At 42.4% G+C, this 23,235-nt stretch overlaps 1 protein-coding gene across 1 annotated transcript in view; it reads left to right on the top strand.

Annotated features, from left to right (window-relative positions):
- Positions 1-9,594: 9,594 nt before the first annotated feature.
- Positions 9,595-23,235, top strand: part of Sec16b (SEC16 homolog B, endoplasmic reticulum export factor) — a 60,471-nt gene continuing 46,830 nt past the window's right edge. The window contains exon 1 of the mRNA XM_057770025.1: positions 9,595-9,848. The gene's annotated coding sequence lies outside the window, so the exon portion shown is untranslated. The remainder of the gene's footprint in view (positions 9,849-23,235) is intronic.

The raw sequence follows: 23,235 nt of genomic DNA, 5'->3' as shown, positions 1-23,235 counted from the left end.
AGTTGGGGTGGGGAGCAGGCTGTTCCTTCTTAAGTTTTCCTTCTAGGTTTTTATAGGAGAATCAAACAGAAGTGATTTTTCAAAGTCGTCTTTGTGCCGGACTCCATCTTACAGTTCTCTTCATCATCAGAGTGTATTGCTACGCTGATGGTCTGCATGGGACATGCACTGGCTTCTCCATGCTGGGGGATCATGGACTACACAGGGGAGACTGGCGTGGGCAAAGGCTACAAATCTAGTGGAGGAGATAGTCAAGCCGAGCACAGAAAACAAAACCAAGCCTGGTTTGCTGGCATACACATAGTTTTGGAAGGCAAAAAGAGGATGATCACACCAAGTTCAAGGCCAGTCTGGTCTACAGAATGAGACTCTGACTCAAGTCACACAAAATAAAATGCAAAACCATAACAATGCTGAACCGGAGTCAGGTAAGGTATAATGGGGGCAGGGTTTTGCCTCTGATGACAGCGTCTTAAGCATCTAGCTGAAAGATGAAGGCTTCTAGAAATTTCAGTAGAGAAGAAGGGAATATTCTAGGACCTTGTGGCTGATGAAAACGAACTGAAGGTAGGTGTGTTATGCTGGAGCTCCAGAAATGTCCATGAGCTTTGTGAGATGGTATTGCAAGTAGGGGCCAGGGCCTACATTGTGAGAATTTTGACTTTACCATAAGAGTAATGGGTTGCCACTAAAGTGTTTTAGCGGGGATGGGGCAGGCAGATGTGATCAGAATTATGTTTTTGATTTCTACCAGCTTTAGAGGGGAGGGATTGAAGGGGAGAAGATCAGGGAGGAGTCCATTTTAAATAAGGGACCACTGCAGCTTGCTGCTTTTTGGTTGTGGTAGGGAAGGAGAGATGTGGCCAGAATGTAGAGCCATGCAGGAGAGGAAAGTGGAGGGACGTGGTATTGGCCTGGATATAGGCACAGAAGGGAAGGAAGAAATGTCAAGGTGACACCAACTTTCTGGATATGTGTTTCCTAGAAGGATCAACGAAGGAGCTGGGTTCTCGCAACGGAGAGGGGCATAATTAAGGAGATGAAGTTCTGTGCATTGAGATACTCAAGAGTGTTAAGTATTTACTTGGTGCTCTGATGAGAGGAGTGCAGTCTAGATATACAAATTCAGCGGTCTTTTGCCTGCATGTGGTCCTGACACACAGTGTGACTGAGATTACCCAATGATGTGAGAAAGGAAGCCTGTTGTATGGACCGTGAGGATCTTTCCTTTTAATATGACTTTGCTGAAGACCACCAAAAGAAAGAGGGGATTGCTTGGGATTTAAGGTGACAAGCAGTTATACAGAAGGTTGTTCTATCTAGTGACTAAGGCATTGTTTCTTGCCTGGAGGGCCAGGGGCTGGCTCTCTAACTCCAGCTTTGTTCTTGGGCCAGATTCATCTTACTTTTTGCCTGTGAAACATAAGGATAATGGTATGTTTTCTTCTGCATCTTGTGGTTCAGGCGAAGGTCAGATGAGCTGGTGTAGGTGAGAGCTTTCAAGTTGCCATTTCCACAATGGATTACAAGGCTGCCTTGTACCTGTGTGTTTCACTTTCCTTCAGAGTCAAAGGAAAACGTAAGCCTTTGCAGCGTATGCTGGATTGACACAGAGCAAAGGGACTGCTTGATTTTTTTTTTTAATGTCTCAAAAAGACTTTTACATCTTAGCCGAAGCCATTGTGCTCTTTTATACAGAATAATAGGCCAAGTGATGGGGGCCTGGTGATTTGATGAACTTCAAAGATACCCAGAGCCAGTCAAGGTCTAGAGAAGGACATCTCATTTGATCAAGAGTGCAGACAGCATATTTTTAAAAAGTGAGGGGCGATAAAAGAATTAGGGTTCTTCATTCTGGAAGCCACAGGGTAAGAAAGAGCATGATTGAAATTTATGAAATAATGAAAATCATTGGATAAAAATATGAACTTATTAAGTGCCAGAGGATAAAACTAGGAATGATTTTTTAAATCATTTTAAAGAAATAGTTTTAGGGCAAAGTAAAAATAGTACTTTTTACACAGGAATAGTGAGCACAAAGATCTTATTACTCTCCAAGTTTGCTGGGACCCAAATCCAATCAAAGAGAGCTTTACAATATTAGAGGTCAGTGTCATGGGGGATTATAAAAGTAACCTAAAATAATGTGGCAAAATTGCCCATTGAAGTAAAGCATCATGGGGAGCTTATTAGGCTTCCTGTCTCTGTCTGACACTCTTGCCCAAACCAGGCTTCTAAGTGGGCCTGCTGAGAGTGGAACGTACAGGATTTGGGCTAAAAGAACCTACTTGCAGATATGACTTCTGTGACCTTAGGGAGTCACTTCTCAACTTAACTTATTTAGAATTTTTCTGTGTGTGCAGACGCATGTGTGCTGTGCAGGTGTGCATGCACAGATGTGCACATACTTTGAAGAGGTCGACTCTGGAGCTCCTTCTTCAGGAGCTGTCTGCACTGATTTTTGAGACAGGATCTGTCATTGGGATATGGGACTTTCTGGTTAGGCTAAACTGGCTGGCCAGTTAGTCCACTGACCCACCTGTCTGCTTCCCCAGTGACCCTGTACGGGCCCGCCCTGCAGCTCACATATCAGGGTGAAAAACCTGCCACTTCTACTTCATGGCTTCCTTTTCAGACAATAGATTTCCTGACTTAATTTTTATCTTCTCCTTTAAAGATTCCTTTCTAAAAAGTTAAAAATAGCCACAAGGAGACCCCGTGATCCTTCATTCACTGACCCAGATAGTCTAAGAGCAGGTATTTTAAGAGACTGGAGTGGTGTCTCATCTGGGGACATAGGCTGGCTCTCAGGAGCCAATGAGCTCAATGTAGTAATAAAATATTAATCCTGTTTCCCATACTCAAAATGTTCTTCTTGTTTCTCCTTCCTTTCTAAACCCTCCTTATCCTTCGGTGTAGTGTAGAAAAAGCTCTGGATTTCAGGGCAAAAGTTTCCTGACTTAAGAGTTACCAGATCTTGGGTGAATCACTTCAAACTTGTGAATCCTGGTTTTCCATTTGTAAAACAGAGATGTTAGAATCTCATGGAGAGAGAGTTGAGGGAAAGAGTCCAGCCAGGCTGGTGGAGTAGGGGCCAAAGAAGCACCAAAATTGGATAAACGTGGGATCAATAATTTCTAATTTTTGAACTTCTGTATTGGTCTGTCTATATAATACAGATGGATTTTTTTTTTTGAGATGGGACATCTCTGTATACCAGTCTTGGCTGTCCTGGAACTCTCCTTGTAGATCAGGCTGGCCTTGAATTCATGAGGATCTGCCTCCCTACATCTCCCGAGTACTAGGACCAAAGGCGTGTGCCACTGTGCGTGGCTAAAGAAGGATTTTTAGCTACGGTTAGTCTTTCATATTGGTTCTTAATTTTTTCACATCCCCTCTGGTGCATAAATTCTTGCAGGATGAGGATGCGCACTTTATTTTTTTCCATGTCAGTGTTACAGGAATGGGCACCTAATCCTTGATTGCTAGAGCGCATTGCCCATTTAACTAAATTTGGGATTTGTATACAACACAGGTCATTTTCTCTGCTTTCGTCTCTCCAGGTGCACTATGTTCTGCTAATGGGGAGCTAGCAGGAAATCTTTCAGGCTTTCATTATCTTGTCAGTTTGTAGCTTCTCATCAAATAAGAGCTATTTGTGTATTTAAAGATGTCACTAACATGCCCTGAAAGAAAAGTTTGAATGTTTACGGACAGTGAGGATGGGTTTTCCCTGAATCAGCGCTGCTCTCCTTCCCATAGGCGTGTTTGAGGAAGGACACCCCCAAACCCCTCAGAACAGTCTTTTTGCCTTTCAGACTACTTTTTTCTCTGCTTGGATACTGAGGTCTATAAAGAAAACCCACTGCTGTCTCTTTTAGCTGTGGTGGCGGGTAGATTTCACCGTGGCCCAAAGAGCCCGTGTACTTTGTGTAAGAATGTCATTACTAACTGTCCCTACGGCACCACTCACAGACCCCTTGTTAGATTGTTCCACATAAAGAATATGTTGGGGCTGGAGAAATGGCTCAGTGGTTAAGAGTACTGACTGTTCTTCCAGAGGACTCGGGTTCAATTCCCAGCACCCACATGGCAGCTAACAGCTGTCTTTAACTCCAAGATCTGACACCCTTACACAGAGATACATGCAGGCAAAATACCAATGTATGTAAAATTAAATAAATAAAGTATTTAAAAAAGAATATGTTGACATGATAAGCCTTTATAACTTGTGAATATAACATTATTTGAACATATATACTTGTATATATAATCCAGGTAAGATTAGGTGTTCTAGGGAAAGAGAGGTTTACACAGTTTTGGTTGGAATGAGAAATGGATTCTAGTCTCATACGTTTTAGTGTGAAGGCCTCAGTTGATGGTACTGTTTTGTGAGGGTTGTGGGGCCTAGTTGATGAAGATAGGGCCAAAGAGACAGAGTTGGATGGGTATGGTTCAACCTTGCTTCCTGTCTAGCCTTCTCTGCTTCCTGGTTAGCCACCACTAGAGATATGAGGAGTTCCCACCACCAGAGTGCTGCCATCTCTGTGTCATGATAGGTGTTTTGTTCAATTGGTGAGAAAAGTAATCAACACACACACACACACACGCACACACAGTGGGAAGATGGCCACATAAAGACAAAGACAAAAATTGGAGTGATGCAACCGCCAGGATGGTTGGGAGCCAGCAGACATGGAGGATGGGCAAGGCTAACATTTGATTTGGAACTTCTGGCTCTGGAACAATGAGAAAACAATTCTTACAGTTCGAAGCCTCTGTGTTTATGCTACTTTGTTTATGGAAGCCACAGGAAATTAACATGCTGCCTCAGAGTCTAAATAAAATATAGCCCTGCTTCACATAATGGTCTTCCAGCCAACGGTGAACCACAAATGTCTTAGTTTTCCTGTAACGTAATGGAGTCAAAAGCTCCTGTAGGGCCTTTGTGGACATGGAACCATCATTACAGTACAATGCGTCACTCGCGTCTTTGTGGTGATGATTTAAACAAGCCCGCTGTGATGTCAGCTGAATAAAGTACAGCAATACAGTTACACAGGCGGATAACAGATGCCTGTGCTTCTGGCTTACGTAGTCACTCTACCACACATATTCCTTACTGTTATTTTAGAGTGTGCTCCTTCCACTTAACAAAGGTTTGACTGTGAATGATAAGCAGCAGCTTCATACCACACATCTCAGGTTTACCACATTGCCTGGCTGTGGCAGGAGGCTGCAGCGAGTGACTTCTACAATGTAGGTTTGAGTATGTTTGCTCTTTGGTGTCAGCGTGCTAGCAACATCACCCAGAGAAGCACTTCTCAGGACATATCCTTGCCATTAAGTGGCATATGATGCTACAAAAGGAAGGCTCTAAATACAACTGATTCTTTACTGTCCCCCGAAGGGCTATGGTCACAGTTCTGCCACGTTTTATTGGTGATTACCTAAGTATAAAACTCCCAGCCTCTGATCCCTATGCAATTCTGTGTGTGTGTATGTTATTGTGTATGTGTGACATACGTGTGTGTGCATGAGAATGTATATACATATATGTGGGAGCTTGTAGAGGCCAGTGGTCAACATCCTGTATCACTCTTCTTATCTCTCCTCCTCTGTTTCCAGTGCCCAAATGGGCAGCAGGAGACATGAAGTTGGCTTGTTCCTTCCACCATGTGGGTTCTATAGGTTTTTAGGTCTGGCCACGATAGTCTTAACCTGCTAGGCCACCTTGCTTGCCCTAAGACACATATTTATTAAATTTAATTTTAAAAAAAATTTATTTATGGGTATTTTGTCTGCATCTGTGACTATATGCCACACCATGCCTGGTGCCATGGAGGCCAGCAGAGGGCTAAAGATCCCGCAAATTGGAATAGACAGTTGTAAAGCACCATGTGGATGCTGGGAATGGAACCTGGATTCTGCAGGAGCAGCCACTTCTACACTAGTCAATCATTTCTCCAGCCCCAGGGCGTGGAGTGTTTGACTCCCAGACCACTGAATGATGTGACCAGATTTAGAAACCTCTGATACAGAGAATTCAAGTCACATTTTGGCTTCTCAGTTCCCTACCTCCTTCGTTCCCAATAACCCCTTCTCCTACTCAGCCACACAATGTCACAGTCATATTCTAGAGATGGTGACTGCAGGCATTAGCCCTACTGGAAATGTTAGTTTCTGATACCCCAATTTGATTTTACACCTCCTCACTTCTGTCCTGATTCCTTTTAAACCCCAACTTCAACCATTCTTTTCTTCAGCCTTACCAGTCCACCATGTACTCAGAACCACCCTCGTATCTCAGCATCCACCCTTCCCAACACGAGTACAGGGTCCAGGCTCAACTCTCACGCCTTTACCTGGGAAACTCCCAGACGTGACAAATGTCTCACTTACCGGAGAGACTGAACCCTCAACTTTGCACACACCAGGAAGGGATGCAACCACTAAGTTACATCCCCAACCCAGGCTGGCGTTGAACTTGCTCTGCAGCCTAGGTAGGTCTTCAACTCTCTGTCCTACCTCAACCTCCTAGGCATCTGGGATAAGAGGCCCTGCCAGATTTGATAAATCCCTGTTGTCACTTATCCCTGCATCTGAGCAGCCAATCCCAGAATGTGTCGCATAGACATACCCATCAGGACTCTTGGGTAATTTAGAAACCCAGAGCTCCAGGGGATCCTCTGTCACCTCTTGACTCTTGGCTGTAGTTAAGTCACTTTCCTGTTCTCTGAGGGGCTGTTTCACAACCCATAGCTGCAAAACAATTTCCATTAGTGTCTCTGGACTTCTCACTCCGCCATGGTGGTGTCCCATCTCATTTCTAAACCTGGGCACTCTCAGTCACTGTGTCTTGCCCCTTCCACCTGTGTCTTGCCATGGAAACCTCTCACATGATACATCTCTCCTTCTGGGAGAAGCATTCTCTGAGACTTCTGCCCGAGGGAACTTGGTGTCCCACCCTGAGCCTTCATCTTCTACCTGCTTCCTTTAAAATCACATGAGTCTCATTCAAGAAGGTTCTACCTTCATGTCATGACCATCTTCCCAAAGCCCCAAGTCCTCATATTATCACGTTGGATGTCAAGATTTTAACATATGAATTTGGGGGTGATAAACATTCACAAGGTATTCCATTGTTCCAGATGGGAAGAACTGAAGGTCCAAAAAGGCCAAAGAACTTGTCCAAGTCCACACAGTAAAACCCAGGGTCTCTAGCCTGAGACCAAACCTCATTTGCCTTTATTATGAAGAACAAATGTTGCTGTGCAGGGGTGGCATTGCCACCGTGCTGGAGGGGTGGGCACCGCCACAGTGCCAGAGGAGGGTCACCGCCACAGTACTGGAGCCTTCTCACATCATTAATCACAGAGATGCCTCTACAGACATGTTCTCAGGACAGTCTGATGGTGACAATGACTAAATTAAGATTCCCTTTTCCGAGATGTGTCTGGGTTTTAGATACATAGCCTTATGATGATTGAACATTTTGAATTTTCTAAACTTTCCACATTAGAATTTGCTATTCATCTAATTAAGATAATTTTACATACATCCATGTACTTCCCTTTATTATCTATTTAATTTTTTCCATACAGTATATTTTGATCATGTTTTTCTGCTCCCTCAACTCCTCCCTCCTTTGTTTGAATAAAAAGAAGTGCCCTCTCCTGTGTTCTAGTTGTGGAACATGTGTTGGTTATTTGCTCATTTATCAGTAGGAACTTGTATTATCCAATTTCTGGCTGTGCTGTTGAAATAGAGGAGGAATTAGTTCACCACCTGCCAATCACCGTTCTGTAATAGGCGTGTTCATAAATGATTTCTGAGTCATTTGTGGGCGCATTATCTGAGGTAACACGGGCTGAACACCACTATTAGCAGTATCTCTGTGCTCTGGGGTTCCTTCATCACCTCCCAAAGGTGACATAACCAATTTCTGACAAAAATCTTCCTGGAGGGAAGGGCTATGGGAGCTCTGGACTAGACCAGTGTTTCCCATTCTTTCCGGTGTGACTTTTCCATTCTAGAAAAGTATATGAAATCTTTGGCATTTGTGAGTGTATCTGGAACACAGAAAGAACATACAAATACTACCAGCACCCCCCCTCCCCCGCCATCTATTTAAGATTCAGCAAAGGACTCAAGCATAAGAGTTCGGTCAAGCTACCACTTGTCAATGGTTCTCACATAAGAAAAACATTTTTGTATTTCCCCCCTAATTACCTAAATAGTTTTCCCTGAGGGGGCAAAACTGAAACACACTTTAAATTATACAGTAAAATAGAAGTCATTTGGCATCCCACTGCTTTCAGACATTGAGTTAGCACTTTGTAAACTTACAGAGACTTTCCTTTAAGCACGTACACTATTCAAGACTGTTTTGCATGAACAGGACATAAAAGATGCTGTTTCATCTGAGGCTTTGAAAAAAGCAACTTCCACTCTGCCAACGCTCTCTTTCATACTTTCTCAAAGAAAGGAAGGGTTAGCCGCTGCCACCTCATATCTCTTATGCCCTTTACTAATGTAGGTACACATAACTAATATATAATTTCATATAATCACTCATAATGATGGATATGTGTAAAGTGGAGAAAGGGATGATACAATTTTTCCACTTGTTAATGGGCCAAAAAATGCTGTATGTCATGGTGTCAGCTCTGAATTATCAATTGTTATTAGTTTTGATTTACAACATAGTTGTAGTAATTTACTCTACCATGCTCCTATTTATAAGCAAAACCTTTCCCCATTTTTCCCTATCCTAACTCATAAATTTCTTTAAAAAACAAAGAACTACCATTAATCTTGATACAGTTGTGAGAAGGGCACTTATTAAGTTACTGTCATGATTGCCAAAAAAGCCAGTATAATGCTTAGTCTCTTCTGGAATTTTCATCAGACATACAGAAGGCTGTGTGGTTACTATCTATACTTTCAAGTACTGCCCCTTTTTAGTGGGACCTTCTCAATATGGTGATCAGATCATGTTCCCAGCCTCAGGAGTTACTACTAAAGCATTCCGTGGGGAAACTGTTGCTGAAGCTGAAAGGTTCCGGGTGGCTGACGTGGCAGGGCCGTTTGCAGTGTCTGCCAGCTGTGAGTCACAGCAGGCTGTCATGATGGGATGTAGCAGCAGCAGCAGCAGCAGCAGCAGCTCCTGATTTAGGAGCAAAGATGTAAGTACTTATTCTCACCACTAACAACCTCTCCCAAACCAAACCCACACTGGAGAAAACTAAGAGGGACTATAATTCCCACTCGAGACCTTTCTAACAGATTCATTTGAAAAGCATTTAGTCTTAACCAGAGAAGAAAGGCATTCCGGCCAGCACATGGTTTCAGCAAAACGAAGAACTGAACAGGATCCTGTTGGCAAAAAAACCCTCAAATTCAGTGGTGGCTAGAGCGGCTTTTGACCCTCACTCTGTACAGTGACCGCATATCCTGGCAGGGGCCTTCGCTTGCTGGATGGAATGTATGGCTAACGCGCATGTAATTTCAACTTTCCTAAAAATTTAGGCAAGTTTGATTATGGGAAGATGAAAGGAGGCTCAGCAATTACAGTGTTTGGGGAGAGGATAGAGCCTGTTAAATATTTTAAGGAGGATTCAAGCTGGCTACAGCTGACTTAGAGACAACGTGGAAACTTCTGTTCTCAAGCTATACAGATGACTAGGGGCGTGGTGGTGCCTGCCAACACTGTGACAAACGAGGACTTGGCACAGATCCGTTGAGAAAGCAGTGCCCGTGTGGCTGCCGTTCCCAAGGTTTACATCTCCTGACGTCGTGTCCAGAGTTCCTGGTGTTTGCAGAGTTCATAAACCATGTGTTTACAGGTTGGTGATTTTTTTTTTTTTAAATTTTGTTTCTTTCTGTGGAAACTCTTTGCTCTGCTCATCGGCTTTGCGCGCAACCTCTCAAGGGAGCACCTGTCATCTAACTAGAGAGCTGTTAACTTATTGACCCCCAGGTATTTTTAATTCTCACCTCTCTGCTGGGAATACCTAAGTAAACAAGGTGAAAGGAGTGATGGGCCCTGTGGAGTTTGCAGCTCGGTAGGAGAAACAGATGTTATGAGACGAGGAACCAACGCTGGGCTGGGAGAAGAGAGACTGGATTTGGGTCCTGGCACAGGTCCCAATGAACCATATGGCACTCTGGGCCGCAGCTTGTGTGCTGGAAAGTGAATGCGCCGGGATGGATAACTTCCTCGGTAATTGATTCCTCACCTAGCGTGAGTTCCCCACCTGCTGAACCGTTTCCCACACAGCTCTGGACTTGATCCACATCCAAGGGGATGGATATTTTCCTTATGAGTGCATCTCACCTCTCACCAATTAGGCCTCATCACGTTGTGATGTTCTGAAACAATCTGGAAAGATTCTCCTAGATGGGCCCACTTACAGGATGTTATTGTTAGGAACAAAGGATGCTTTCAAGAAAGATGCCCTAAAAGTAGCGATTCTATACCACCTTGTCATAGATGTCTTAGCATCGATTTTCGTGATTAGTGCTTGGAACGAGTACCTTCACTGCCAATGACATTTGAGGGACAGAGAGACAAAATAAAAGTTCTTAAAATGACTCGAATGAAATTTAGCTGAGTCAAAAAATAAAGCAGGCCGTGGTTTCGACTAAACTAGGAATTATCTACCGTCAGTGACTGTGTGGTGTGTCTTAGCTTCCCGAAACTCATCACCATAGATCAACAGATTGTCACTGGGAACGGTCGGAAATTCATAAGATGTTTTAGTAGAAATGATGTACGAAATAGATTTCTTTAACATAATTATTGCACACATTTCCTTATCAACCTTGCCTAGTCTAGCTCCCAAAATTATCTACGTGGTCTGCAAACCTCCCTCGCTGTCAGGCCTTTTGTGTTTATTGCTGTTCTTCTTGGATGGATTTTGGTTGTTGTTGAAACAAGGTCTTAGGTAGCTCAGGCTTGCCACAGTCGCTCCCATGCTGGAACTACAGGAATTTGGCACCACACCCAGCTAAAGGTGTGCTTTTTGACCTGGAAAAATCTCTCTTGGACCTCCTATCCCCGTCAGCCTCTGCAGGGACCTCCACATCCAATACCCAGTACCTTATTTCTCTGCTTCTTCAGCCTCTGTTTTAAAATTGGTTTCCCGTTTTTGAGTTAATAATTCACCTAAGTATCTTCCATTTTATATCAACCCACTAATCAACAAACCAGCCATTGAAAACACATGGCTACCTCACATAGTCTGCTGCTCTCTCCCTGACCTGATCCTTCCATTAAGCCCAGGGAACTGAGACACACAGTTTCAAATTTGTGCGGGACTTGATCTCTTATGCCGTTTCTCTCCCTGTCTCTCCCTCTACAGGATCTCGTGTAGCCCAGGTTGCCCTTGGCTTACTATGTGGTAAGGCTCACTTGCTGATCTTTCTGCTGTCATCTCCTTCCATGCTGTTAGATTCTGTCAGTCTCCATGGCCTCTTCCTTCTCCATTTCTCACCTAGGCTGTTATTTCGAAGTCTGTGTTCATCTTTGATGGGCTCATTCATAGCCATGATTTTAATTATGACTTGGGTGTTGGTACTGCCTAAATGAAGGCCCAGAGAATCTCCAGCAAAGAAGCAACACATAAACAGATGAACATCACCCACCACAAATGCATGTCTCCTCAGACTTCTCTTGGGAGGCTCTTCCAGCAAGCTTTCCCAAAGGCGGCCGAACCCACCATGGCCCAACACACTTCTCCCAGTAAAATTCAAGATCAGGGACCTCAGCACCCACAGTGCCCTTTTCAGGACGGTGTAAGTCCAACTAACCCCCTGCTGATTTGCCTCTTTACTGTGTCTTGAATCAGACACACACCCCTAGGTCAGTCTTCCCTTCCACCAGTCCCTGAGTTTCGCCTGTGCTGATTTAAGCCACACATTATTGATTGACTTAGAAGTCTCGCCTCACCCGCGGTCTGGAATTCTGGAACCGTTCTCTCCAGTGGGACCTGCACCGTTTTTCTAAAATGCCAATATTCCTTTATTTGCCTTACCACCTGATGTTAAAAACCTGTGGGGCAGAATTAGGTTTTATTGTGTGTTCCTGATGCTGATAGCAGCACAAGGCCCATCACAGTTACTGATTATGACTGACTGAGTGGGTGGTGGAGCAAATGGTCACCCACACCACTCACGTTATAGGCACGGCACTATTTAGTTAACCCAGTGGGAGGCGCTCTTCCTTCTGCAGTGGCTTCAGTATGAGTCCCGCGTGGCAGCCATCACCAGCTCCAGGCTGCAGTTCAGAGATCCATGCCCCTGACTTAGTCCCTGTGGTGAATGAGACATAAAACTCTTATATTTATGCCTGAAATTTGTGCCCATTCTTAGATCAAAAGACAGGGTATGTCTCATTTGTGATACCTAAGTTAAGAATGGACAGGGTAGATTTTGAAAGGAAAACTGATGAATTTTTACCAGAAATGAGAGGATGTTGAGCAGGTGGAAATTACAGACTCCCCACCCTCCAGACAGGTTTTCTCTGTAGATTTGGAGCCTATCCTGAAACTCTGTAGACCAGGCTGGCCTTGAACTCACAGAGATCTACCTGTCTCTGCTTCCAGAGCGCTGGGATTAAAGGTGTGCTCCACTATTGCCTGACTCAGACACGTTTTTGTTTTTTTTTTTTTTAATTAAAGATTCTGTCTCCTCCCCGCCACCGCCTCCCATTTCCCTCCCCCTCTCTCATCAGACACGTTTTTAAAGTAGTATAAAGAACCCAGGTCTTTCTCCTGGACTGAGTGAATCAGCTCTGCAGTCTTAGCTGTCAACACTGCTTTTTGTGTCTTAGGCTCAAACTACCAAGCCTAAGACCCACAGCCCTGCCCATGCCTGCTGTGTGCCCTAGGTCTTCCTTTGCCATGAATCTTTCCCCAGTGTACACCCTCCTGCCCAGAGCACACTGCTCTCCTTCACCTCCTGCATACAGGAGCATGCACTCTTATCTTGCAGGTCTCAGCTGAGGCTGCTCTTCTTTTCTGGGGGAAACCTTCTCTGACTGGGTGTGACACCTTCGCAATGGACTCTCATGTCCCTCCTGGCATACACAATTGTAATTTGTAATTGTAACTTGTCAGTGTCCTCATTAGGCAGTTGTCCTGGCTCATTTTATGCCAGTTAGAGTCATCTGAAAGCAAAGAATCTCAATTGAGAAAATGTCTCCATAAGATCCAGATGTAAGATATTTTTAAAATTAGTGATTGATGGGGGAGGGGGAGGGCCCAGCCTATTGTGAGTGATGTCATCCCTGGGCTGCTGGTCCTGGGTTCTATAAGAAAGCGGACTGAGCAAGTCAGGGGAAGCAAGCCAGTAAGCAGAATTCCTCCACAGCCTCTGTGTTAGTTCCTGCTTCCAGGTTCCTGCCGTGTTTGAATTCCTGTCCTGACTTCCTTCAATGGTTGACTATGATATGGAAATGTAAGCCAAATAAACCCTTTCCTCCCCAACTTGTTTTTGGTCATGGTGTTTCATCATAGCAATAGAGACCCCAAGACAACAGTAAACTCCAAGAATACAAGGAAGAAGTTCACCTTGTTCACTTTTGTGGCTTAACTTCTAAAACATAGCTTGGAACATAATAGACACTTACTCCCTAGTTATTAAGAAAAAACATGAACTCTGTGTATTTTTTCCATAGAGTTTTGGGACTTGCTTTCTTTACTATAGGAACTAAGGAAAATAAGCTTCTATGGTAGAAAGATCATTTTATTTCAGTTACCAAATGAATTAATATTTGTCTAAAATACTATTTGTTGAATGAAAGAACTCCTTTTTCATTCTCTATAGATGAGCCCATACCACAGTTGGAGTCAGTTAATGACATCACTTACTTGATGAATGACATCTGAATCAGCATGAGGACACGATGTCATTAATGCCACGAGGAATACAAAGTGTGTTCTTAGTGTTAAAGAAAACAGTGGTAGCAACTTCTAGAGAAACGGCCTCACGGAAGCAATGTCAGAAAGGGCAGCGTTTGCGCAGCCCACAGACTCTGCAGTAGTCATTCATAGGCCGGCCCCAGAAAACAGCAGCCGTTGGCAGCTGTGCCATGGTAACTGCAGACATGCATGCTCAGAAAAGAAACTTCTCCATCATCCTGTCATGCCCTTCGATGTCCTCCAGAACTGGAGTTGGAACTTTGCTTCCTGGCATTATAAGTGGCTCCTAGAGAAATTGCCCTCATGTGCTAAATTCAGCACCAAAACATCCCTCCTGGGGAGCTGCTCTATCTGCAGGCACCAATTCCAGACTGAGAGACCCAGGGCTGCAAGTGCCATTGAAACACGTGTATGGAACCACACAGCACACACACCGACTATTTCTGTACATGAGCAGTGGGCAGAGGAGAACACCAGAACGGGGGGGGTGAAACTTTGTTGGCTGACAAATTGGGTGAGGAGAAAAACAGAAATGAATCTTTGAGTTCTTATTTTTATCATTAAATAGCTGTCTACCTACCCACCAATCTATCATTAGGCTGAACGAGTCTATTTATACAGGCTGATGACTTTGAAGGTTGTAATCATTGTATTCACATGGAATGGATTTTTCCATAATTGCATTTTGTGTCAAATATATTCCATGCCCATTGCTAAGCACTTTGCTTTTTTTTTCTTTTCTTTCTTTCTTTTTTCTTTTTTTTTTTTTGATAAAAGCAAGGGCTAAAAGTCCTTTGATTGATTTCCTGTAGAGCCCTTCATTTGGTGACTAATACAGAGGCACTGGGTGATCTTGGCACAATCTCTGACCCTTTCTGGTCTTCTTTATTGTTTCTAAAATGAATCCCACTGATTTCCTCAGGTGTTGAAATAAGAAGGCAAGGACACGCACATCTTGGAAAGACAAGATGTGGCAGCAATAGGTCATTATGAAGAGAGAAAGGGCAGCACATTAGAAATAGTAACTCCAGATTAGATTATCAAGCAATATTAAAGAATAATGAAGTGAAAAGTTCATAATGAATGAAAGATAAAAGCTAATATAACAACATACTCTGAACAGTTGAAAAAAACCAATTCTTTATTTATGTGTGTGTGTTTGTGTAAAGTAATAGTAAAAATTTTGTATTCAGAAAAATCATAAAGATTGTTATTTATCCTAAGATGTCACTGAGTTAGTTAGACTTGAACTTTAAAAACGCACTCCTTGGGGCTGGAGAGATGGCTCAGCGGTTAAGAGCACTGACTGCTCTTCCTGAGGACCTGGGTTCAAATTCCAGGGCCCACATGGTAGCTCACAACTGTCTGAAAATCCAGTTCCAGGGGATCTGACACCTTCACACCAATGCACATAAAATAAAGCTAAATAAACCATAAAAAAATTAAAATAAAAATAAAAACACACTCCTTGTCTTTCTATAAAATGAGATTTGAGTGCCAGCTCACAAGTCATTTCGTTAGTGCTGAATGATAAACTAAAAAATTCTTTTGCTGAATTTGCTCTTTGACAGTTTCATAGATATGTGTACAACGTACACAATTCTAATTACCACCAGCCCCACTTTTTCTTCTGTCTCCCTCCTATCTCTAAAGCTCTCCTCCCCTCTACAAGTTTCTTTCATACATTCACTTTTTGTTTTGTTACCCACTGAATTTAGCCAGGACTGTATGTATGACTACATGCTTGGAATTATTTACTGGAGTACACAACTAAAGACAATGACTGCCCTTCCTCCAGAATCCATCAGTGGGCAATTGTTTAGGAGGGAGGCATAGAGCCTTAAGGGCCTCTCCCAAATCCATGATTGACTGTTGACAGGTCCAGTCTTATGTAGGTCTTTTGCAGGTAGCTGTGGTTACTGTGAGATAATATTGTATTGGCTATGTTATGCCCAGAAGAAAATATCTCTCTGCCCTTCTCCCTATCTGTTGGCTCTTTTTTATTTTCCCATCCCCTCCTCATTGTTTTCTGAGCCTTAGAGGAGGTGCTGTAAATGTCCTCTTTAGGGCTGCACACTCAGACGTCACGTAGTCTCAGCACTGAGAGCGGCCCTCGTTTCTGTATTCACCACCATTCATTGCAACGAGAAACTTCTCTGATTAAGGCTGAAAACAGCACTTGTCTATAAGCATAAGCATAAATATTTAGAAAGCAGTTAGGCACCATGTCAGTTTAGCTAAACAATAGTGGCAAATTCCCTTTACCCAGTGTCCAAGATCCCGGTCATGGATTTTTAAACCAGTTCACAATACTAGGCATGAATTCCCTCTTCAGAGTGGGCCTCAAAAGCAAGTTAAGTGGATGGTCACCCCCATAACGCTTGGTCAGCACTGTGCCAGGAAACTCATCTTGCCTGGCTTATTGATACTGCAGTTCACAAAGTTCTCAGCTGGGTGGAGGTCACTCTTTCCTTTTCTTGCCCCACCCCCTTGAAGCCTGCATAGTAACTTCCTGTACAATGAAAACTAGCTAGCACGGAGGAAGCTTCTAGACTCATTCTAGCTCATATCTTTATACATCGCACCCAAGATGTATGATGTCTTCAGCAATAGTGTCTTCCAAATTAGTTCTGATGGGCAACCAAAAGGAATGGCAAGAACCTGTATTGCTTTGGGGAAACTCATAAGGAGGTACATCTGGCATGGGATTTTGCTGAATAACTGTAACTATTAGGTGCAGTATCTAGCTTACATGTTAACTTCTTTCTAACTACGTTTTAAAATATATATTAAAATCAGTTTACAAATAATAACTTCTATATGGCTCTTTTTTATACTCTTCAATTAGGTTAATCTTCCTCCCCTTCTTTCCCTCCCCCTTTTTCCCTTGCCCTTCTTCCCCTCCCCCTTCTTCCCCTGCCTTTCTTCACCTTCCCTTCTTCCCCTCCTCTTCTTCCCCTTCCCTTCTTCCCCTCCTCCTCTATCTCTGCATCAGCAACACCTCCCGTAATCCCCTCCATTTGTTTTCATATTACCTATATTCTGCTACTCACCATCGCTTTAGGCAACCCTTGACCCAATGACCCTTTTCTAGTTTCCTGGCTTCTTTAAGAACTCAAGTTAAACACACAGATCCTAAAGCTAGGATCCACGTACAAGGGAGAAATGTAGTTTGTTTCTCTGGGTTCTGGTTACCTCACTCAGTATAATTATTTTCCAGTATCATCCATTTACTTGCAATTTCATTTTTATTTATAGCTAATAAAATTCCACCGTGTAAATGTATCACATTCTCATTATGCATTCATCTGTTGACAGATCTCTAGGCTGATTCCATTTCCTGACTCTTGTGAATAGATAAGCAGGAGCCATGTTTGAATGAGTGTTTCTTTAGTAGGATATAGAGCCCTTTGGGTCTATGCTTATGAGAGCTATAGCTGGGTCATGTTGTTCTGCTCTTTGAGGACCCTCCAGACTGATTTGCATAATGGCTGTGCTAGTGTACACTCCCACCAATAGTGAGTGGGGGCTCCTGTTTCTCCAAATTCATTGTCATTTGATTTCAGATTGATGACTGCTGTGACTGGTATGGGATGGAAGCTCCTCATTCTTGTTTTCCTCCCAGTGGCTAATGATGTTGAACACTTTCGAAAGCCTTCTTAGTCATCTGTATTTATTTATTTGTTTGTTTATTTATTTTAAATTCTCTGTTTACAACTATGGTCCATTTTTCAATGACATCGTTTGTTTTCCTGTTCTTTAGTTTTTTCAAAGTTCTTCTCTTGCTCTGGTTATCTGTCCACCATTGGATGCACAGCTGGCAAAGATGTTCTCCCACTTTGTGAGGCCGCCTCTTGACTTCCTTACAGTTTCTTTTGGTGTACAGAAAGAGGCTTTAAGTTTTTGAAAGTTACATTTCTTTAGTTTGTGTATGTATGTATACACCACAGTGGTTATGTGGAGGTCAGAGGTCAACTTGTGAGGGTCAGTTCTTTCCTGACATGTGGGTCTGGGGATCAAACTCAGATTATGCTTTATGATATGTACCTTAACCCAGTCAGCCATGTCTCCGGCTCTGTGCAGAAGCTTCATTACTTCATGAGGTTTCATCTGTCAACTGTTGGCAGCCACGCTCTTTTAATAAGTACCTTTGTGAACACTTACAATATATAGATGCTTTTCTAAGTATGTCTAGCAAGGGGTGTCTAACTTTTTAACATCGCTGCACAATGTGATCTCCAAATGTCTTGGCCTACATTGATCACCACTCTTGGGCTCATGTGGCCCTGTGGACAACAGCTTAGGCACACCTGTTAGATAGACTATGTATTTGTTTATTCTTAAAATATAACCAAACATTGGGTATATGCTGCCAACAGCACTTTATCTCATTTATTCTACCATTGTCTTATAAAGGTATCTATTATCACCCACTCCTTTAACCATGGAGGATACTTTGCCTGAGATGTTAAGTAATTTGTTTGTTTTGCAGCTAATCAGCAGAGGCATTGGAATGCAAAATTTCAAGTGCAAAGCGCTCTTCATTACTGCATCTGATCAACCATCACCTGAATGTGTAGCTTAGGTTGTCATGCAGAACGTGAGGAGCCTGGATGAAAGGCAAACCCACCCCGTGTTTAACAGGCACTTCTTTTGGTGCTTTTCCATGTGCTATTTCATTTCATCCACATCACAGCCCTTTACAGAAGCACTTTTAAGATTTTATTTTACAGATGAAGAATCTCGAACATTATGGCAATTGAGTGATTTTTTTCAATGCATGTGGCTGAAAAATAGCTGAGTTAAAAATCAAAGCTTAGTTTCAATTCCCACCTTTAAAAAGATTTATGTTATGTGGATCCAAGCACATGTGTTTGTTTCTGTGTGTACATGCATTCATGCACCCATGTATGCATGTGCCCATAGTCAGGAAGAGCACGTGGAATGCCCTGGAGTTGGAGGTGATTGTAAGCTACTCAGCGTGGGTGCTGGCAACTAAATTCTAGTCCTTTGAAAGCGGCAAGTGGCCTGAGCCACGGGGCTATCTCTCTAGTCCCATCAGTTCCAAGTTCTTTGGAACTTTGATACTCCCCAGAAAGATTAAGATAGAGATTTGATGAATGAGGTTGGGGCTGTGTAATCTGGAGAGGAAAAGTCTGATGAGCTGGTGGGTATTCCCAGTCTTCAGACAATTGAGATAGGATCCTGAGACACATCTGTGTGTCATCCATCCATCCATCCATCAGGAAGAGCATCTGAGCTTTAAATTTGAGGATGCATCTCTATGAGGACCCCGAGGACCTACTTTCTTTAGAGAAGACACACCATGTGTCTTAGGAAAATCAAGGCAGTGCTAGACTTTTAAGACTGTATGAGTGGTTAGTGAGTGGGTGTGGTGTAATGGTTGAGCACTCAAGGTCTTATATAACACAGACTCTTATCCAACAGTAGTGAGCTCAGAGTGCTTTAGGTCTGTAAATGAAAGAACTGCACATCAGTGGGAGCCTTGGCTTGAGCCTCGCTGGCATAGCCATGGCTTCACCTGCAGGGATGGACTTCTTCCAGAGGCTCTTTCCAGCTCATTGGCTCTGTGTGTCTGAAATGTCTGCTCTTGTTAAGAATATGTCTCTCAAACTTCCCCACCAAGTGGCAAGAAATGACTTCTGGGGGTGCAGGGTATGTGTCTGCGTATCTGTCTCATAGCCAAAGTGGAATGTTTTTTGACATCTCATGCTTGTCTTAAAAATGAATGCAAATTTAAACTTCCCTCCAGAATGTTTGTATTGATGCTAAATTAAATCTATTTAAAATAGCTTATAGAAGAAAGTTCATGTTTCATCCTGTGGCATCCTGCCCTGTTCCTGTAGCCATCAACCTCCTGTGTAGGAAGCACTAGACCATACTTTCTTAAACTTGCTAATACCAACATTCTCACCTTAATCCATTCACTTTCCCCCCTCTGTGCAGTCAAGTGACACTGTCTCTTTCCTCTAAGTCCTGGATCAATGTAGGCACTGCATTAAGTGTCAGGAGGATTTGTTGATTTCACAGCCATAATAGATATTTTGGCCTCTTACTGGTGATGTGTGCAGAATACTTTGTGGGCACATTTTCTAGCACATCCAGAGAAGTGGTAATTATTAGCACCTTTTGAGTGTTCATTGTATATAAATCATTTGTCAGTTTTTATTATTGTTCTGTAAAATAAGTTTCTGCAGATGAAGAAAAGGAGATAGAGATACAACTAACAGGTTTACATGACCGGCAGATGGTAGAACAGGGACTCACGTTCAGACATTCTGATTCCAGGCTTGAGTTGTGTTCATCTTCTGAGGACTTCACAGCCATTGATCTGCAGCAGGAAGTACACTCTGCTATTAAAGACCTTTGTTCCTCTTAATTGCTCCGTGAGTCTTCTCTGCTCCTTGACACTTGACACAGATCCCGAAGTCACAGTAACATCCATCTACCAGTGCACTCGTACTGACTCAGAAGATCCCAATAAAATGGGAGGGTGAATGGATGAGCAGTAAGGCCCTTCTGCCAGCCTGGGGCTGCCAAGGAAGCCTGGAGTCCTTTTTGGATGATGGGCTGTTTCTCTAGCTCTTGGATGCAGGAAGAACTGAATGCTGGGAGAAGGAAGGCAGAGTCAGGAGAGAAGCCATGTAGCCCCTCCAGAGACAGACGCTGGGAACTTTACCCGGTAAGCCACATCTATGTGGTGATACACAGATTACTAAAAATGGGTTAAATTAAAATGTAAGTGTTAGCCAATAAGAAGCTAGAGCTAATGGGCCAAGCAGTGTTTTAAATAATATAGTTTCTGTGTGATTATTTAGGGTCTGAGCTGCCAGGTGGCTGGGAAATGAGCAAGCAGCCCCCCCCCCAACAAATTGGTGCCCATTGTAGCCAACTAAAATCTATTTAAAACCAGAGAGAGTTTGGGAAGGAATCCTAGATACAAAAAACAGAATTAAGCATGGTTTGGTAGTGGCATTTTATTGAGTGGGCTCTGTTTGCTAGAGACAAGCAGAGGCATGGCTCCTTTAAGAGAGGTTTTTCTGACTTAGTGGTAGCTGGAAAAAAAGCCATGTTATTTGAAATGCTGGCTTTCTGGGTCATGCTGCCAGCACAAACTCTGATTCTTTCTGGAGTTATGGCTATGCAACATTTAAATGGGGCTTGTGAACAGAGTGCTACAACTTGCTTAATGGCAACATAGATTGGCTGTATGCTAAAAATGGCTCTTAGATGCAGCAAACAGCTCCACCATGCTGGACTGGATGGAACAAGGAAGCAGTGCCATATTTCTCTTAGCAATGGCGCCACTTAAGTTCATAAGAAGGGCTTAGCATTTTAAGAAGCACTTCTGGTCAGAAAATAATTGTAAATATGCAATAAAGACAAATTCAGATGGAAAAGACCTCCAAATGAGTCACAGTGTTGGATAAATGTAGGTAGGCTTGGAAGAGAGAAGAAAAATGATTATAGAGAGTTATAAAAAGAAGTAAATGGCTTAAAATGAAGTAAAATCTTTAAAGAGACAGAGTACAGACAGTAATAGATTAAAGGAGTAAAAATAACAAAATAAATACTAAAAAGTAATAGAGTAAAAATAAATAAGCCATGAAAAGATGGACTATACACAAAGAGTATGGATTATGTATATTGTTGTGTTTTCTTTGAATTTTTTGACTGTAAAGCTAAGTAACCAACATAAATACTTTAAAGGTAACTTGTTTTCAAAATTTGGGTCTAAGAATATGTTGCTTTGGAAAAGTGGTTGTTTTGTTTCCACAGAGAATGAGAACCTGTGGAATCATTCCCGACTATTATGGCTTGATGGACCAAGACCTTCTGAAAGGTCAATGTGAACAACCCAAAAATTACTTTGTCCAACAAAAAGCAGGAAGCAGTTTGGAGAGAACTATACTCAAATTCCCAAATATTGTTTATATTTAAAGGGGGATATGATGTACAGATGAATAATTTACAATGGTATGGATCTTGGTCTATTGATACAAGTTTACATAGTTTTGTTCTATATATATTTCTGCTCTTGATTAAGGTATTAAGGTTTTTTGTTTGTGCAGCTCATTTAAAAATGTAATATATAATTAAGAAATATAGGTCAATGGATAATCATCTCTAATAGTCAAGATTGTAGTCATGTTAGTTAGGTTTCCTAGATATATATAGATATATTTCAGTTAGACAAGTATTCTTAAAATCTTTCAGAGACCTTCAGAATATGGCATTTAAAATATTTTAAGAACTTAGGACTTTCATGACGGTGAGACACATCTGCTTCTGGCAGCACCAATTACTTCAAGAGGATGATGGGCATCAAAGAGGCTTCTTATGGTGTTGGTTAGCCATTTGGGCAAGAAATTGCTCTTGCCTGGACTGCTTGATGGTATGCAATGTGAACTGGACATGCAGGACCCACAGAGAAATGACTGCTAATCTTTCCTAAAGGGTTCCTGATTCATGAAAGAGTCTGCTAGACATTCTGCAGGACACAGAAGAAAGTGACTGACAAACTGCCAATATAGGTGGAACTGTCTTTGAAATTTCCTGCTTCATAGAAAAGTCTGCTGGATATTATGGGCCTGTAGGCTGAAGATGGATGCCCTAGTGGTACAGAAGAACTTTGGGTGACTGTCCAGGTAGTGAGATGTCTCTGTCAATTCTAGAGTTTTAGAAATTGTTTACAATACACTTCCTGTTTACTTAGGCAATATTATATCCTTCTGGAGTCTTTGATGGAGTTGAAGAATAGATAGTTATGGTTTTCCTTAATTATGATAAAAGATAAAGTATATTTAAGTATTATAACTTTAATTCTTGCTTGATGCCTGTTTTGTTATATGTAATTTTACTATGTTAAAGTAAAACCTTCCTTTTTTATTTATTTTATTTAAACAAAAAAAGGGAGGTGATTTGGGATTCCCCTCTGCATGCTGTGAATACCATTGGTTAATAAAGAAACTGGCTTAGCCTGATAGGATAGAGGTAGGTGGGGAAAACTAAACTGAATTTTAGGAGAAGGAAGGTGGAGTCAGGAAAGAGGCCATTTAACCTCACCAGAGACAGATGCTGGGAACTTTACCCAGCTGTGTGGTGATACACAGATTACTAGAAAAGGGTTAAATTAAGATATAAGTGTTAGCCAATAAGAATCTAGAGCTAATGGACCAAGCAGTGTTTTAAATAATACAGTTTCTGTGTGATTATTTTGTGTCTGAGCTGCTGGATGGCTGGGAAACTAACAAGCAGCTCCCCACAGCAAGTCCCCTTCTAAATGCTC

This window comes from Chionomys nivalis, chromosome 5 (assembly GCF_950005125.1).
Source record: "Chionomys nivalis chromosome 5, mChiNiv1.1, whole genome shotgun sequence".
Taxonomy (NCBI): Eukaryota; Metazoa; Chordata; class Mammalia; order Rodentia; family Cricetidae; genus Chionomys; species Chionomys nivalis.
The sequence above is the reverse complement of the archived record's forward strand: the minus strand, read 5'-3'. Positions and strand labels throughout refer to the sequence as shown.